Genomic DNA, 18,151 nt, shown 5'->3' on the forward strand with positions numbered 1-18,151 from the left:
TGTTTAAGTCAATCTCTGTATCCTCACAGTCTGTTTTTACCAGAACTTTTACTTCATATATTGACACAGAGACGGCAGTGATGACAAAGTTACACCTGCATTCTGTAAAATCTTGCATATGTTTTTACGTAGTTTTGTATATGTGACGTGTAAAAAAGATGTAATGCTTTGTAAAAATATTGTGTTCAACAGTACTAGCATGCTTTTTTCCAACAAAGTATTTTTTCTAATTCTATAACTTCATATTCAAAACATAAGGGAAGAATTATGCATCAATATTCAACTGAAATTCCTGTAGCTTTCCTGTAGCTCAGTGGTAAGAGCATTGTGTTAACAATGCAAGGTTGTGGGTTTGTTCCCAGGGGATTGCAGATACCTATGTAAAATGTATAGGATAACGCAATGTAATTCGCTTTGGCTAAAAGCGTCTGCCAAATGCCTAAATGTAAATGTGAACTGGAATAATTGCCATATGTTACTAGAAAAACAAACAAACACACTCATCGCTGTCTTTTGGCCATTTGAGGTCAGGGTTATGGTTGTATGGTATGCAAAGTGGCTGAACCACTTTTTTTTTTGGAACTACACCACTGGAGGGGATGTAGACCAAAGCGACATAAAGATTATGAGGGCTCATACATTTGAAAAAGAGAATAACTCCTAAAAAATTCCTTTTAATTACTACAAGTTCATTACAGTATGTACTTCTGATTTTTTTGTTTTTTATTTTCCCTGCTTTGGGAAAAGGTACATCAACACCACCTTCTTCTTTTTTTGGAACATTTGGGATTTCCTATATAAGAATAACATCATTACCAATACCATCAATTTAATTATTAGCAGTCCCAGAAATACTCAAAGCATTTAAGAGATCAAATCTAATAGATGTGACTAACTTTAGCCTTGCTGCTATCCTGAGCAAGCCTGATCACAAGCAAACGTTTTTGAACAAATCTGAACCACGTATAATATTCTGTCAACAATCGATAACTCCTCTGCCCCACCATCTCCGACACGAATCCTAAACTCCGATTAATACAACTAATAAAACAATTTAATAACGTTCAATCTAATTTAGCGCCCGCAGTTTAAAATGTATGACGAAGACGAGCAGGAAGGCGGGATCTCGCTGATGAGTTAATCCAATCATAGCCCGTTGGAGGCATTGCCTCCTCTCACGTGACTTTTCTCCATTCTATTCAATTACCCCCACTCAAACTCACAGCACGCTTTAGCGGGTTTATGAAAGTCAATGAGCTTAGAGGAGGCAAGAGAAACGCTGCCTCCCTTTGGAATTCTTTCGAGCGGGGTCGCTGTTTCACACTGTTGTACACGCTGATTTATCTCATATTTAGCTAAATACGTTATATCCGCTGTCCTATTTTATTTCTAAACTGTTAATAATATTCTCATTCGATTATTTTCGAGGGGGAGGGGAGGCACTGCCTCCCTTGCCTCCTCGGAGGAAACGCCCCTGACCTGCATGTATGTGAAAATAGCGTGATATATCCCATGATAAAGCTGTCCCAAAGGTCTTTTTTGAGTTGTTGGGTGTTTATTGTCATGACCTGGGGCCATCAGCTCGGAGCATCAGCAGTATGTGATTCAGGGAAAACAACACACACAGATGTACACTGTTGGCACACAGCATGCCTCGAATTACTCATTTACAGAGAAAAAACCTTATATCCGTTGGAGCAACTATCTTCAGAATATTGACAGGAATCTTTTTGCAATTTCTTGCAATTTCTTCTTCCCCAGTACTGTCAATTTTATTAAGGTAAATTCTCAAGTGACAATCTACATTTTTTAAGAAAAGCTGATTCATATTCAAACCTTGAGTCTTGGCTTTTGACAGAGGCTCTTAAGATCAGGTCCTACGATATATATATATATATATATATATATATACATTTGCTCTGGGTTATATGAGAGAGAACAAGATCAAATAACCCTTCAGTTCCTGAGGGTGCTGGAGTTTGGCGAGTGGCTGTATGCTTCGATTGAGATTAGGATTAAAGACCCAGAAATCGCAACAAAGACATGATGCAATGCTTTTGGGCAAAGTGCTTCAAGCTTGGAGAGTGAGGGTGTGTTTGAGTACATGTGAGAAAATGATAAAGCAGAGAAGGATGCAAGGACATATAAACCGTCGAGCTGGGCATGTTATAATATATGAATAACAGTCATATATTCTTATGTCATATAAAATGCTTTTTATATTAAGGTGAGGAGTGAGCTTTTTATCTTTTAATGCTTTCTTACATTTACATTTAGCTTTTATCAAAAGCGACTTACAAAGACTTCAGGGAGCACTAAGCGATATGTCATACAAATAGCAATAGTACAATAGGTGCTAATACAAAGTTACTAGTTTCAACAAAAGTTTCCAATCTGTATATAAATGACCAATCTGTAGGTTGATCTCCCTGTTCTCACTGTGGCTCTGTGGTGCTTTAACTGTATTTATGCATCCTTGACCATCTTTATATGCAGTTAGAAGCACGTCATATAATCATATAATAATGCTGAAAAATCATGTATTTATTATTTAGCTACACTGCCCGGCTCTAAATGTTGAGCTTTAACAATGATCTGTAGAAATGCATGTGTGAAAGAAAGAGACATTTACAGAAGAAAAGTCAACTGATTTAAGGTCATGATGCTTCAAGGTGCCCGTCTTCTACATGCTCTGTGATATTTGGCCTGTGAAATGGAGTATGGTCTCTCTGAATGAAGTCACGCTCTGACACAGTGGATATATTCACAGTAGACATCCCACTCATGTTGGTTTGCTCAGCATTTGACAAGATCCAAAAAGCCCAAAATAACAATTCTGTCATCGTTTACTCATCCTTATTTCATTCCAAACTCGTGCGATCTTCAAAGGACGATGTTGGTCAAAATATTCAGGCAGATTTTTCCCAATGCAATAGAAGCAGGTGACCAGGGCATATCAGTTTCAAAATATTTCAGGTCGTCTGCCTCCACACACGTATGTGAGGACTGGAAAGAACACCTCAGTAGCCCTCTGAACTATCATTTTGGGGAGAACTTACCTTTTAAAAGGTAATTCAAATCTATGTTATTTGATTAAAACATTAAGCTACAATGTGTGCCCTACAAAACAACTCAGCAATTTTAGTTTCTCAATATGAATATTTTATAAGAGACTGCCTCAGCTGTGAAGATTCATTTCAACATTTTTCATTACCATTAAAATGTTTTTGGTACGCAGCAACTCACGCAATGGAAATAACTTGAAAGGCTCAAACATATTCTAGCAATGTATGAATTTATAAGTTTGCATTTTCATTATTAGCGATATTTCACCTTGAGTTTACACATGATTTGGTTTTAAATCGTCAATTTGTTCTATTGAACACATCAAATTCAGATCTGATAAAAGAGTTTGTGTTTTGTTCCGTATTTTCTGTTACGGATTCAATATCGTAGTCTGCATGTGAATGTTGTTTTCCATTCGCGAGAGAAAATAACATGAGCGGCTGCAATATACTCAAACAAAATCAAACTGACATTTCAAAAGCTGTCGAAATCCAGCGCGCTTTGATGTGAAGTGTGCCGTCAATAAAGAAGCCTCAATATCTCCAATTTTTCTCAGTAGAAGGAATAGGAAAAAGCTCACCGTCTACTCGCAGGAGAACTGAAGAGGTGACAGAGCTTCCGCAGAAGGACGCGTGAGCTCCGACATTGATTTGCCGCAGAAGTTTGTGGTTTACATAAGATATTGATGTCTGCAAACCGCAAGTCATGACCTGTATCCAGTCTACCAGACGGAGTGATTAACCACTGCGCAATCTGTCTGCAAACATCACTAAAACAATTGCATTAGCTCTTTATAATAAGCTTGCATTAGTTGACATTGGCAATTGCATTAACTACGGCCGGGCGGAAGTGCTCGTCGGCGGCGTCGAGATCGTAAACAAAGGCGGGGGAAGCGCGGAGGTCTAGGAGCTAGGCTAAAGCTAACACCACACCGGCTCTCTTTACCCAGCATTTTCCTTGCTAATGTTCGATCATTAGTGAACAAAATGGATGAGATTCGACTCCGCATCATCAACAGCAAAAGACGTTTGAACTGCAATGTCATAATCTTCACGGAAACATGGCTACACAGCGGTATACCGGACAACGCTATTGAGTTAGCGGGCTACAACACACACCGGGCGGATAGAACGGCAGAGGAATCCGGTAAGACAAGAGGAGGTGGATTGTGCATTTACATCAACAAAGCTTGGTGCACGAACTCTGTTATTGTCGGGAGACACTGCTCGGCTAACCTTGAGTTTCTCATGGTTAAATGTAGACCGTTTTATCTGCCACTGGAATTCACTTCCACCATTATAACTGCAGCTTATATTCCACCGGATGCTGATGCCAAGCTTGCTATGAAAGAACTTCATGCAGCCATCAGTAAACAACAGACTGCTCACCCGGAGGCTGCATTTATTGTTGCGGGAGATTTTAATCACTCAAACTTAAAGACAGTGCTCCCTAAATTTCATCAGCATGTTTCCTGCCACACAAGAGGAAACAAAACTTTGGACCATGTCTACACAAACATGGCTGAAGCTTACGCCTCGACCCCCTCCCCCACCTGGGTCAATCTGATCACCTTTCTTTGTTCCTCACCACCAAGTACATTAATCTCATTAATCGTGTGAAGCAATCAGTGAAGACCATCAAGGTGTGGCCTGCGGCGGCAGACTTTTCACTCCAGGAAAGGTTTCTAAACACAGACTGGAGTCTGTTTGCTTCTCAGGCCACCAGTGGCTCTCACATGGACATCGACAGTTACACCTCCTCTGTATTGGACTACATAAATTCCACCATTGATAGTGTCACAACCCAGAAGCAGATCACCACGTACCATAATCAGAAGCCATGGATGAACAAGGAAGTGCGCCTCCTGTTGAAAGCACGCAACACTGCCTTCCGATCGGATGATGCAAAGGCCTATAGTACTTCTAGGGCAAATCTGAAGAGGGGCATCAAAAAGGCCAAGCACTGCTATAAGCTGAAGCTAGAGGAGCATTTTTCTAATTCTGACCCTCGACGCATGTGGCAGGGCATCCAGGCCATCAGTGACTACAAACCCAAACACTCCATCCCTAAAGCCACAGATGCCGTCTTCCTGAACGAGCTTACTGACTTTTATGCTCGCTTTGAGAGAGACAATAAGGAAACAGCTACCAAGCTCACACCCTCTGCTGACCACCCAATCATCACACTTAACTCCACTGATGTTCACACTGCACTAAGCCGGATCAACGCGCGCAAGGCTGCTGGCCCAGACGGCATCCCTGGTCGTGTACTCAAGGCATGTGCGTAGCAGCTCGCTGGGGTCTTCACGGACATGTTCAACCTGTCCCTCGCCCAAGCAGTGGTTCCAGCATGTCTTAAATCCACCTCTATTGTGCCCATCCCAAAACATTCGAACCCGACATGCCTTAACGACTACCGCCCTGTAGCACTCACACCCATTGTTATGAAGTGCTTTGAGCGGCTGGTCCTGGCACACCTAAAGGTCTCCCTACCACCCACACTGGACCCATACCAATTTGCCTATCGCAACAATAGGAGCACGGATGATGCAGTGTCCATGGCGCTGCACTCTGTGCTCACACATCTGGACAATAAGGACACTTACGCACGCATGTTGTTTGTAGACTTCAGCTCTGCTTTCAATACCGTCATCCCTTCCAAGCTAATCGTCAAACTTGGAAACCTAGGCATCAACAACCCTACCTGCAACTGGATTATGGACTTCCTGACGAACAGGCCTCAGCTTGTTAGGTTAGGCCACATCTGCTCCACCACCACCACCCTCAACAATGGTTTACCACAGGGCTGCGTACTGAGCCCCTTTCTTTACTCCCTTTTCACCCTCGACTGCAGGCCTGTGAACGGATCTAACTCCTTCATCAAGTTTGCAGACGATACAACGGTGTTTGGCCTCATCAGCAACAACGATGAGACTGCATACAGGGAGGAGGTCCGGCACCTGGCCACATGGTGCTCAGACAACAACCTGCTCCTTAACACCTCCAAGACAAAGGAGATCATCGTGGACTTCAGAAAGGCGAAAGGAGGCACACACAACCCCGTCAACATAAATGGGATGGCTGTTGAACGTGTTTCCAGTTTTAAGTTCCTGGGGACTCACATTTCGGAGGACCTGTCCTGGACCACCAACACCTCATGCCTGGTCAAGAAGGCTCACCAGCGTCTCTTCTTTCTGAGGACACTGAAGAAGAACCAACTGTCTTCAACTATCCTGGTGAACTTCTATCACTGCACGATAGAGAGCATCCTGACCAACTGTGTCACAGTCTGGTACGGGAACTGTTCTGTTGCCGAGCGCAAGGCACTGCAGCGGGTGGTGAAAACAGCCCAGCGCATCACAGGGACTACACTATCTGCCATTGAGGAATCCAGAAGAAACGCTATCTGCGTCGAGCTCGCAGCATTCTCAAGGACTCCTCTCACCCCGCTCATAGGCTGTTTACTCTCCTGCCTTCCGGTAGGCGCTTCCGGTGCCTCCGGACAAGAACCAGCAGACTAAGAAACAGCTTTTTTCCCAGAGCTGTTTCATTATTGAACTCTGCCCCCCCCACCGATTCCACTACCTCTCTTACCTTGAACTCCAAGCTGCTATAACACACGCACAGCATCATTTGCAGTCTATACTGCTCACTTGCACATCTGAAATATTTAACTGAATGCTCATTTGCACTAATGGACCACTTTCATAACTGCATCTACTCATCTATTGCACTGTAACCTCAATAACTGCATTAACTAATCTACTGCACTGTAACCTAATTAACTGCATCAACTCATCTTCTGGACTGTAACCTATTATTAACTCTTATACTGCACCGTAACTTTAATAACCGCATTAACTCATCCACTGCACTGTTACTTCAACAACTGCATTAACTCACCTATTGCATTGCAACTTTAACAGCTAATGTCAATAATCTATGCACACTTAATCACTTGCACTATTGTTTAGTCTAAATTATTATCTGCTCATATCCACCTGTACATTAATGTTCATAGTGTTAATGTTCATAGTATATTGTCATCTCTATATATTGTTCATAGTACATAACTACTGTAAAATATTTTCATAACTGTATTATATTCTCTCATATTGTATTCTGTATTTATTCTAACTGTACATCCTGCACTTGCTAACTGCACTTCTGCTTAGACCTAAACGACATTTCGTTACACTGTACTTGTATATGTGTAATGACAATAAAGTTGAATCTAATCTAATGATTAACAATATTGTTTTTCTGCATGTATTAAAGGGATACTTTACCCAAAAATTTAAATTCTGTCATCATTTACTCACATTCCAGTTGTTCAAAATCGGTGGAAATTTCTTTGATCTGACGAACACAGAGGAAAATATTTGGAAGAATGCTTATAACCAAATAGATGATTCAAAATGTCTTCTTTTGTGTTCAAGTTATTTTTCCTACTATGGGAGTCAATGGGGGTCAAGATCTGTCTGCTTATAAGCTTTCTTCCAATTATCTTCTCTGTATTCATCAGAACAAATACATTTATACACATTTGGAACAACTCGAAGGCGAGTAAATGATGACAGAATTTCAATTTTTTCGGGTGAAGTATCACTTTAATCTTTGTTAATACAATAGATATTCCCAGTCTACTGCATGATAATCGCTTGACATGCTGCAGGCCAAGGGTTTCACGTATGTTTTTCAAATACGTGACCTTGTGCTGGTTCACCACTCATCTGTCTTCTTGCCTGGCCGGACTCTGACAATGGCCCTAACAGCTTGTTGTTATACAATGTTGGTGGCCGAATTGAGTAACATGTGCGTTGACGTCCCACACAACACATGTCTGGGCGTCAGGTGTTGGCGTTGGTACAGCCTGAAGCAATGGAGGCGTGAGTGTGTGATCATTTTTATGTGATCATATTCATGTGCCAGTGTGATATCACCATTTTTACGATGCTGAATCACTGTGTTTGCTGCTGCAAGTCCATTTAATGTTTTAATGTATGTTGTGTCTATTTGAATGTGATTTTATAATTCCACTTATTTCAGTATATTAGTCATGATTCCAATATGCAATTTTATTAAGTCCTGCTATAGGAGGCGTAAGGGTCTTTGTTTTGTAATAAGAATGTCATATTATGAAAACAAATATGTTCTCAGTGCTTTGTGCATAATTGATCTATTAGAATTATGTGATTATTTGAGTTCACATGCCCTAAAGACACATGAGCTTAACTAGCTAAGTGAAGAGATTGGTTCCAAAAGGAGAACTGTATTTCAAATCTTTCAAAATCATGTTTTTTCATGCATTCCAATTAAAATAAATGAAAATGAAGCAATGTGCGCTTCTAGTGTACAAAAGTATCATAATTTAAATTACGGTTATTGGGTAACCTGAGAGTCTGATTTACACGCATTCGAGAGATGATGGAAGTTAGGCATCGACGTTAATAACACTGTCAATATGGATATTTCTCTTAAAAAAAAGCATGGGTTCGCTTTTTTCAACCTGGATATCCTGGTATAAAAGAGAGCCGGTGTGCTGCATTCATTCACCTTTTGTGCTGAGGAGCCTGAGGATCGTGCCCCGACTGCTGCAGCGGGCGGCCAGCGTTGTGGCATGAAGGACACGGTCCCTCGACGTTGTGTCGACAGAATGGGGTTCCTCGGAAAACGCCACAACGCTGTGCCGCGTCACAATCTCCCGCGAAGCGACGCTGACTGGCCTGGGCGTGTCAGACGTGAGCGCTAGCGTGAATTGTAACCTTCCAGTGGAAGGGAAGGAGTCCAGAGCTTTCTTAAAAAGATGGGAGCCCCTTCCACCGGCCGTCACGGACGGAGGCCTAGTTCTCTTAACAGCGAGAAGCCGCCCGGCACCGTAATGGCCACTGGGAAGCGCCATTCCCCCCTGAGGGAACGCGCTACGGAGACATTTACATTTATTCATTTGGCAGACGCTTTTATCCAAAGCGACTTACAAGTAGTTTTATACAGTGGCACATTACTGCAGAGCAATCAGGGGTAAGGTGCCTTGCTCAAGGGCCCTTCAGTCATGACCTGCTGGCACTGAGATTAGAAGCAAATGTTTTTGGGCTTTAAATAACCTCGGCAGGTGACGTGGCTAATTACACCAGCACCTGCAGGTTATAAATACGCATGGCGCGAACACGTCTTCAGGTTCTTTTGTCTTCAAGGACCACTTTGTGTGCATGTGTGTTGCGTCTTAGCAAGAATAGTGTAACTCAAAGCAGATAAGGGCTCATTATTATTGTAATTCTAAGCACTACAGTTACTAAGATATAACTAGAAGAGTAAGGAAAGTCTAGTCCAGAGCGGAAATGTGGGCCTCTGTGTCAGAGGTACCTTGACGAGCTGGACAGACATGAATTCTGTTTTGAGTGCTTGGGGGTTGATCATGCTACCCTGGGTGCGACCTCTGTGAGGTGTTTGACATCCGAGTTCTCCGTGCTTGGCATTCTTTCTTTAAGAGTGACCGAGCCGCCTCTTCCCCGAGCTGAAGAAGCCGTTTCCCCTGTGCACTCGCCGAGCCGCGACATGCCCCCCGCACGTCTTCGGATTGGGCAGAGGTCGAGGCATCCCTTGTTCAGCGTTCCTCTCGCGACGCAAAAGCGTTGGACAAGCTTCTCGGGGTGGTGACGAATGCAGTCAACCGCCCTAAGCTCGACTGGCCGCAGGCACAATAGACCCCATTTCGCCCTCCGTGTTTCAATGGCGTAGTCTCCACTTCCCTGCAACCGGAGCAAGCACATCTGTTGATACAAGAATTACAAGCTCTGCTGTACAAAGGGGCCATAGAACGTGTTCCCCTATCAGACAGAATGTCAGCCTACTACAGCCTGTAATTTCTAGTTCCCCAGAAGGATGGGGGGTTGCGTCCAATTCTAGATCTTTGCGGATTCAACCGCTGTCTAAAGACAAACAAGCTCAATATGTTGACAAACAGGATGATAGTGTCTCAAATTCAGTGTCACGAATGGTCCGTGACAATCGATCACAGAGACGCATACTTTCACATAGAGATCTTGCCCCTACACAGGAAATTTCTGAGGTTCGCTTTCGGGGGCGAAGCTTACCAGTATCGGGTTCTTCCATTCGGCCTAGCATTGTCACCCCGCACAAACACAAATTGCATGGATGCAGATCTGGCTCCTCTGCGACTCCAGGGCATCCGTATTTTGAATTACATAGACGACTGGCTGATTTTAGCTCAGTCTCGGGAGCTAGCGCTTCTACATCGGGATGTCGTCCTAGCTCAGAGACTAAACGTCAAAAAGAGTGTTCTTTCCCCTACACAGAATAAAACTTATCCGGGGGTTATATAGGACTCGATCGCAATGCAGGCAAACCTGTCACCTCCAGGAATCCATCCAGAGCACCCTGAGGAGCATCAGGTATATAAGGGTGGCGCGCCAGGGGCTTCGCACTCTTTCTATGTGGTTCAGACCTCGGTTTCTAATTTTACACCATGCGAGCCTATTCACTGCCAGATTGTTTCAGTGTTGGAGTTTCTGCAAGAGAAACTGTCCTCAGGGACAAGCCCCAGTACTCTCAGGGTTTATGTGGCCACCATTTCGGCCTGCCACGCCCTGATTGATGGGGTTTCTGTGGAAAAAAAAACTTAAGTCGGCCGCTTTATTCGTGGACCGAGTTATCTGCCTAAAGTTCCGTTCTCCACCGTGCATCCAGTTGTTCTTGAGGCCTTCTGTACTCCACCGTTTACAACGTCGGAGCAGGGAAGATTACAACTAGTGTGTCCTTTACGTGCTCTTCAGAATTACATCCACCGCACTAGCCAGTGCCGTAAATCGGAACAGCTTCTCATATGTTATGGGAGCCGCAACAAAGGGACGGCTGCCACCAGGCAAACAATGTCACATTGGCTGAGGGATGCTTCACTTCTAGGAGTCAGTGCTCATTCAACAAGGGGGGTTTCATCTCCTATGGCCTTAGCAAGAGGTGTCCAGCAAGTGTGTGATGCGGCGGCCTGGTCCTCTCCGCACACATTTGTCTGGATGTCCATGCTACTCCAGGCTCACACGTCCTGGAGTCTACATCCCAGCGTCATGTCTGAGGCCTCTTCTTGGCTTGTGCACACATACCACACAACATAGAGGGGTTCAGACACCTCCAGTGCAGCGGCGTTGGTATTCTCGTTCTCCTTGCATTTGAATCAGAGCATCGAGAGTAGCTTTTGATAGGGAACGTCTTGGGTTACTTGGCTGTAACACTGTTCCCTGAAAAAGCGGGAACGAGATGCTGCGCCTCAATGCTGCACTTAAAGTGTGCCGGACGTCCTCTCAGACAAAGTTGGAAAGTGAAGATGCGTTCGTGCCACTCGTATTTATAACCTGCAGGTGCTGGTGTAGTTATCCACATCACCTGCCGAGGTTATTTAAAGCCAAAAACATTTTTGCCGTGTTTGACACACGTGCTTCACAACCGGTCGAACAAAGACGTTCTCCCATAGCGTTTGAAATGCAGCATCTCGTTCCTGCTTTTTCAGGGAACAAGGTTACAGCCAAGTAACCGGATACGTTTTCCAATAAAAATGTTTTTTGCACTTCTGCGTCGGTCTGAAATTGTTGAATAAAATTGTTGTTTTGTTTTATTGCGGAAAGAAATGTACCCTTGCAGCCTCATAAAATAAAGGCCGAATGTCATGCAAACTTGTGTAACTAAACTTAAGATAGCACAAATAAGATATTTTGAACATTACTAACCAAACATCATTGGTCCACATGACGTCCATTGTATGAACACAAAACCAGACATTTATCAAAATATATTCCTTTTTTTCAAGGAAGAAACAGAAATAAATGATGACAGAATTTGTATTTTGCATGAACTATTACTTTAAAGTAAAATTGGATGCGGCCAATTTATAAAACTTTTATTTTCTCACAAGTCACTGTTTTATATTTATTTTGATGTATATATTTGTATTACATACGTATGTGTGTAGTATTAACATTTGTAAGACATTTGGCCTTCACAAGTAAAACCAAACATTGTATCCACTTGTCACCGACCCACCCACACACCAAACTCATTGTTCTACTACATTCTGCATTTACCAGCAGAGAAAACTCATCAGCTTTATGCAAGGAAAATTGACTAATTTCCTGTCTGACTTTGTATCTGGTTCTTTATAAAATGCAAACTCCTGCTTCTTATAAATGGCATATTGACATTAAATTAAATTATATCTGTCCTTACTGAGTGTTTCAACAATGCAACTATATAGTGTGTCTGGTTGCAGTATTACTCATACTACATCGGCTATGTTTTCATTGACCCGTTTGTATTTTACATCTGACATATTAGCTACAACTGTCACCATGATTTACTCAGGTGTTATTAAACAAGTATTTAACCACAGTGATACATTTTTGACACCAATATAGTGTGGTCCTTTAAACTTCAGCCAACCGCAAAAGCAGCAGATGTCACTGAAAAAGAGCCAGAAGCTAGGTTTCCATCCAAAGTTGTACATCTAGCTTATGCGCAAAATGTTTACATTGCAAAAAATATTTTAATAAGCATTATTTCCATCCAACTGGTCAACCTTAACTTCCTAATAAACTGTCATTAAAAGAGAAACAACTGAACAAAACAAGGTAATTTTCATGTATAACTTACACGTAATTTAACAATGACCATAGCAACATCTCAGATGCTGTGAAACAAAATCAGTACTCTGGTTGGTCAGGTTACGCCATCTCATAGTGCAGTTACATTACGTTTTTATTCGTCAAATGCGTTTCCTCAAGCGAGCGTAAAAACATTTTTGTAAATTAACAATTTATTTAAAAAGTTTGGCTTTTCCATCACTCGTTTCTAATGCAAAACTTCAACCCGGCTGGAGAGAAAGAGAGAGAGAGGGGGAGGCCAAATTGATATTTTTATTAAATCAAGCCAGATACACTGACACTGGTCACAAATCTATTCACCTTTATCTATGGTGACATGTTTTCTTTACATTTTTCAAAAGACATTTTTATATAAAGTGACTTATAAATATGCAAAAACAATTTGTCAGGGAAATAGAGAACAGGGAAAATGTTGACAGTGCATCTGCTGCAATGCAGTGTATAGTGTTTATAAGAATATAAACAAATATACATAGAAATATGTAAATACGTATGCAAATTGTTTTGTCTGGCCCTGGTTATGATCAGACACAGGAATTGGACAGGCAGTTTAACCATCGGCATGAATTTAACTTCAATCATATTGAAAAATGTCTTTTATTTTCAAGTACAGGTTACTTGCGGTTATATACGTTTTTGCCTTCCTGACTCAGAAGTAGCAGTTTCACTACATGAAGGTGGGCGGCAGTTTACATACAGAAGATAAGGATCGTCTCAAATGTATATTAAGTTCAAACTCAATTTAAGATTTTCTAACATCTCAACCAACCATTCAACTATTTAGACATGGGACTACCGCAAGATTTTAAAAGAGTCTGCTTCAAATTGTAATGATATAAAAAATGGCCCAGCAGGAGATATTGCATGTTTCAGTTGCTTTAACAGCTGATGCCAGATCAAGAGAGAAAAAAGAGAATGACTTATTTATACTGTTCTTTTGTGTTGCAGAAGTACCGAGTCATGAGAAAGAGACATAAATATGAATAGAGCTGACAAATGTTCATGAGATACTTCTTCTTGACTGCAACTTTGGAAGATATTTGGACAGTTTTGTGCTTCGGTTACATAACTACTTTAAGCAAAGTTCTGAGTCATAAAGCTCCCAAAAAACATGTTGTGTTAAACTAGAGTCATTTGAGGGCATCCGAAGGGATGCGGCTAAAATCCTTGGCACATTTCTATTGCTGAGAGGTTGTTCTTTGTCTTGAATGTTTCCTCTCGTTTAGGACTAATAAAAAAAAGAAACAGTTGATACACATATGCATCTTAAGTTAAAAGTTAACAAACTGTACAGCTCAGACTATTTCATATTAATAGAATGACTGTTAAATTGAGAAGTTTTGCAAACTATTTCCTTGAACCTCAATAGAGTGGGACGGAGTGTTTTTAGTCAAAATGTAAGTGCTTGTATCATATGTGCCGAGCACTTCTAAAGGGAATTATGGGAGCCACCTGGATAGACGGCAGTCAGCGCGCAGATAACAAGCCGTTGGGCTTCAGCGCTCTGTGGCTCTGCAGATTGAGTACGACAGATTGCCCGCCCCCGACGTTGCTGCTGTAATGATGACTATAAAGCACTCTTCGGTTTGATGTGGTGCTCGCAGCTACGTGTTAACAGCACCTGCCAGGCTGTGCAATCGAAGGCAGGCTGATTATGTAACCTGGTCATTTGTTTAACGAAAACACCAGAGCTGGTGCTGCGCCCCGTCACAGAAAATTGTAGTGGCCAAAAGTGAGACAAATCCTGCTTTCACCATGCAGAGACAAACATGGCACAGACACCTGCGCCATTCAACATCTGCCATGGGACAATCCATCAGTGCCATACTGGATCCTCTCTATTGTTATATAGTTCAGAGCTCCTGCATTTGTCTGCAAACTAAAGGCTGTGTTTATTTGCTATGTATGGTGTTTATCACTGACATTAAGAATGGATTCCTCCATTCGTGAGCAGGAATTAAGTCACAATGCAAAAACGTCACCTTCACTTACACCAATTCGCAACGTGTGCTTAAAATAAGGATTTTTAAATAGAGCTGCCGGGTATGATTTAGCAAGAAATGTAAGTTTGAAGTCATTTGAGTCAAGTCATATGTAAACTGACCTGCAGTTTTGTGTTTGAAGCAGAGATGGCGATAGAGAGGCCTCAATGTACCCTTAAGCTTTCTCTGGGTGGTAAAAACTTCATTATAATGAACACGCTTGAAAGCCTTTGTTAGAGCAAGAAAACTCTATAGAAGTATCATGAAAGTTATTCCAAGCCTTTAAAACAGTACGAAGCTGTATGTTGGGAACAGGCTGAAAAAATGTCTCAGTCTTCATTCCACATATCTGAGTCTGTTCTTCACTCAGTCATTGTAAGGCTTCAGAAAATGTAAGTTGAGATGTGCAAATAAGTAATATTAACGTATCGGAATCGGGCTATAGTTGTTTGTTAAAATCGGAAACAGCATCCCTAGCAAACATCATACAGTATATGTTTGAAACGACATAATCAAAATGTCTATTTCTTTAAGTTTGACCATGACTGGGTTGGGAATAATGCGTCTGTGCCATAAAACAGTACAGTGTGACCCAAGTATTGAGTAAATTCGCACCCAAGTTTCCTCAGTTACGAGACCAAAAGAACTGTCGAACTACGTTGGCTCTGCTTCAATGTAAAAGAAACTAAAATGGCCAAACGCAACAACGTCCCTGATGTGGCTTAATGTGGCCCTTTGGCCCAGTCTGTTTGCAAAGAAACTTCAGTGAGTGTTGCTGCACGGTCTGGCTTCTGTTTTCAGGTCCTGCAGTGTTGTTGTCTGCGCTTGTTGAATCTACTCATTGCCTTTCATCAGTCAGGCCCAGAGCCGCAGAACGCCTGAAGCGCTTTGCCTCGCAGACCGGCTTCAGACTCTCTCTCTCTTTTTTCCAGCAGTGTGTCACTCACAGGCAGCCCGAATACAGATTCAGTGCATCTCAGCGCTGGGGGAGTCTGACTGCAGGATCAATGAGAGGATGGATCTTCTCTGTTTCCAAGGGTCCCTGAACCTAAATGGGTTTCTCTGTGAATTGGTAAAGTTAAATCTCACTGCTTAATTTTCAGTTGCCCAGAGCTGTATCCATGAGCGGTGCTTGAGGTTTGTTTTTAGTTTGTGTCACCTTGTCTTTTTGCGGCACACAAACTTTGTCAATCGTTTGGGGATGCAATTACTGGATTTTCTGGCTTAAAACCGTTTGTTGACTTTGTGGAGCAAATTTTCCTCCATTTAAATGTTACAAGCACTCAATAATTCACAGCCGTGGAATTTACATATGTGCTCGAGGAATTATGCTGGCAAGACGTCAGCACATTTAGTATTCTTGCTAAACGTTTGTCCTTAGGCAAATCGTACAATTTCCTTGCATTAAAGTCAACCGTGTTAATCATAAAAACATCAAATGAGTCATTTACATTAAACTGTCATCAGTGTGCAGTGCTCACTTGACTATGAAAACGAACAAAACAACAAACCAAACAGCACAAAATTCATAGCTGGAGTGCTTTAAAATACATGATGATGAAACCTCAAGTTGACTGACCTTTGCCCATTCCTGAGGCTAAGAATAGACTCAGTGTGACCTTTTAGATTTTAGCATCAGTAATACTGAGAGGTTAACAAGAGGATGACCACAAATGTTTCCAAATGTAAAGATTTTTAAAAAGCATGAATGGATTTTGAAATAATAAAAAGCATTTTTGTTTTGTCAAATTGTCAGGAAACACTTCAGTTGATAAGGTTGCTAGTTTGAACCAACACCGATTCTTACGAAGTCATCACTGTGTTAAATATAAATTTTCTCAAGGGAACATGTTGTTGGAGACCCGTTCTGAGCAAGCCATGTTCTATCACCGTTGTTCCTTTGAACACGATGTCAGGTTGCTCCTGGTGCTTGTCCTTTGGATAATTATTATTATAAATTATTTACTGCTAAAGATATGACCTGTCATCATGTATCCATAGTCAGCTTTTGCAAACAGTAACAATAACAGATAACAATGACGTGATGATGTGAAGAACCTTTAAGCACCTTTGTCTTTTGGAGTTTAATCGTGAAAAAAATGGCGTCATGAACTTCAATCCTGTTTGTTTCTAACATGATGAACTTTGCGATCGATTATTTATTATTTATACAGTTTCTTACACTGTGTTTCAGTATACATCAAACATTGCTGTGTTGTGTTTAACCAAAGAAGGGCATGAGCGTGGGTAAATTATGATTTTTATATTTGGGTGAAATAAATCTGTACTGGACATTAGGACTTCTGATACAAATTAAGATTTTATTTTCAAAAAGAGATAACTCAGTTTTTCTTCATAAATCATGTTTTTTTTATCATGTTTGTACAGTGTTTTGTTGTGTTAGTTAGCTGAATTATTTTTGTTATCATGGCTTAAATCAAAACACACCAGCTGAAGTTTGGTCGATATTCATTGGAATACAAAATGAAAAAAACATGATTTTAATGCTTTAAAGGGAGTCATCTCTTTTTGGAAATAAAGTGTGTATAAAATGCGAAATGGCATCGAAAAAACTGTCCAACAGAATATGTATTCATCTTTTGAGTCTATTGTAGTCCTAATTCATTACAATGACAGAGTGCCCATTAAGTTGAGAAGCATATCTCTGCACTCTGCCCTTCCCAGCATGCAATGTCCAATCTCAAATCAGAAATGCATTCTCGTATTATACGAAGAGAGGACAATCTCAGCATATGTGTTGAGAAAGCGTAACGATTAACTTGGAGCTCACCTTGTGAGCTAATTATTAAATGACCCTGACATGAATGACTCTCTGCAATGGTGACTGACTGTTTCAATAAAGTTATAAACTGAAATATAACCGTAAACCTCAAAAAATGTGACTCACCCCAAAATAAACATTCAATAGCAAGGCTGTTAATTGATAAAGTGACAAAAGCTCTTAATTCACCGCATTGAAGCATCTGAATCCGTGCATCATTCGTTCAGTCGTTTTTTGATTTAAAATTGAAAATCGAAAAATGAGACAATGGCTGCTTTTATGTTTTTTATTTAACCAAGCTGGCACCCAGGTTCATTGTTCCATACCGCATCTCCAAGGTGGTTAATCTGGTGGCAGTTATAAAATAATATTGCAAGCGTACAATAGATTATATGTTACAATATATACAAACCATGTGGCAAGGCTAGTGGCCTACATTTACATTTAGTAATTTAGCAGGCTTTCATCCAAAACGACTTCACAGTGCAATACAGCGATATGTCTTACAGGAGCAGTAATACAATAAGTGCTAATACCAAAATAATAGTTTCCACAAAGCCAGAACAATACCTGTTAAGAGGTAGAGACAGGGTTAGTATTATTTTTTTTCACCGTATAACATTTTGCGTTGCAGTCCTGTGTGCGAGCGCA

This window comes from Barbatula barbatula (genome assembly GCF_947034865.1).
Source record: "Barbatula barbatula genome assembly, chromosome: 5".
NCBI classification, from domain to species: domain Eukaryota; kingdom Metazoa; phylum Chordata; class Actinopteri; order Cypriniformes; family Nemacheilidae; genus Barbatula; species Barbatula barbatula.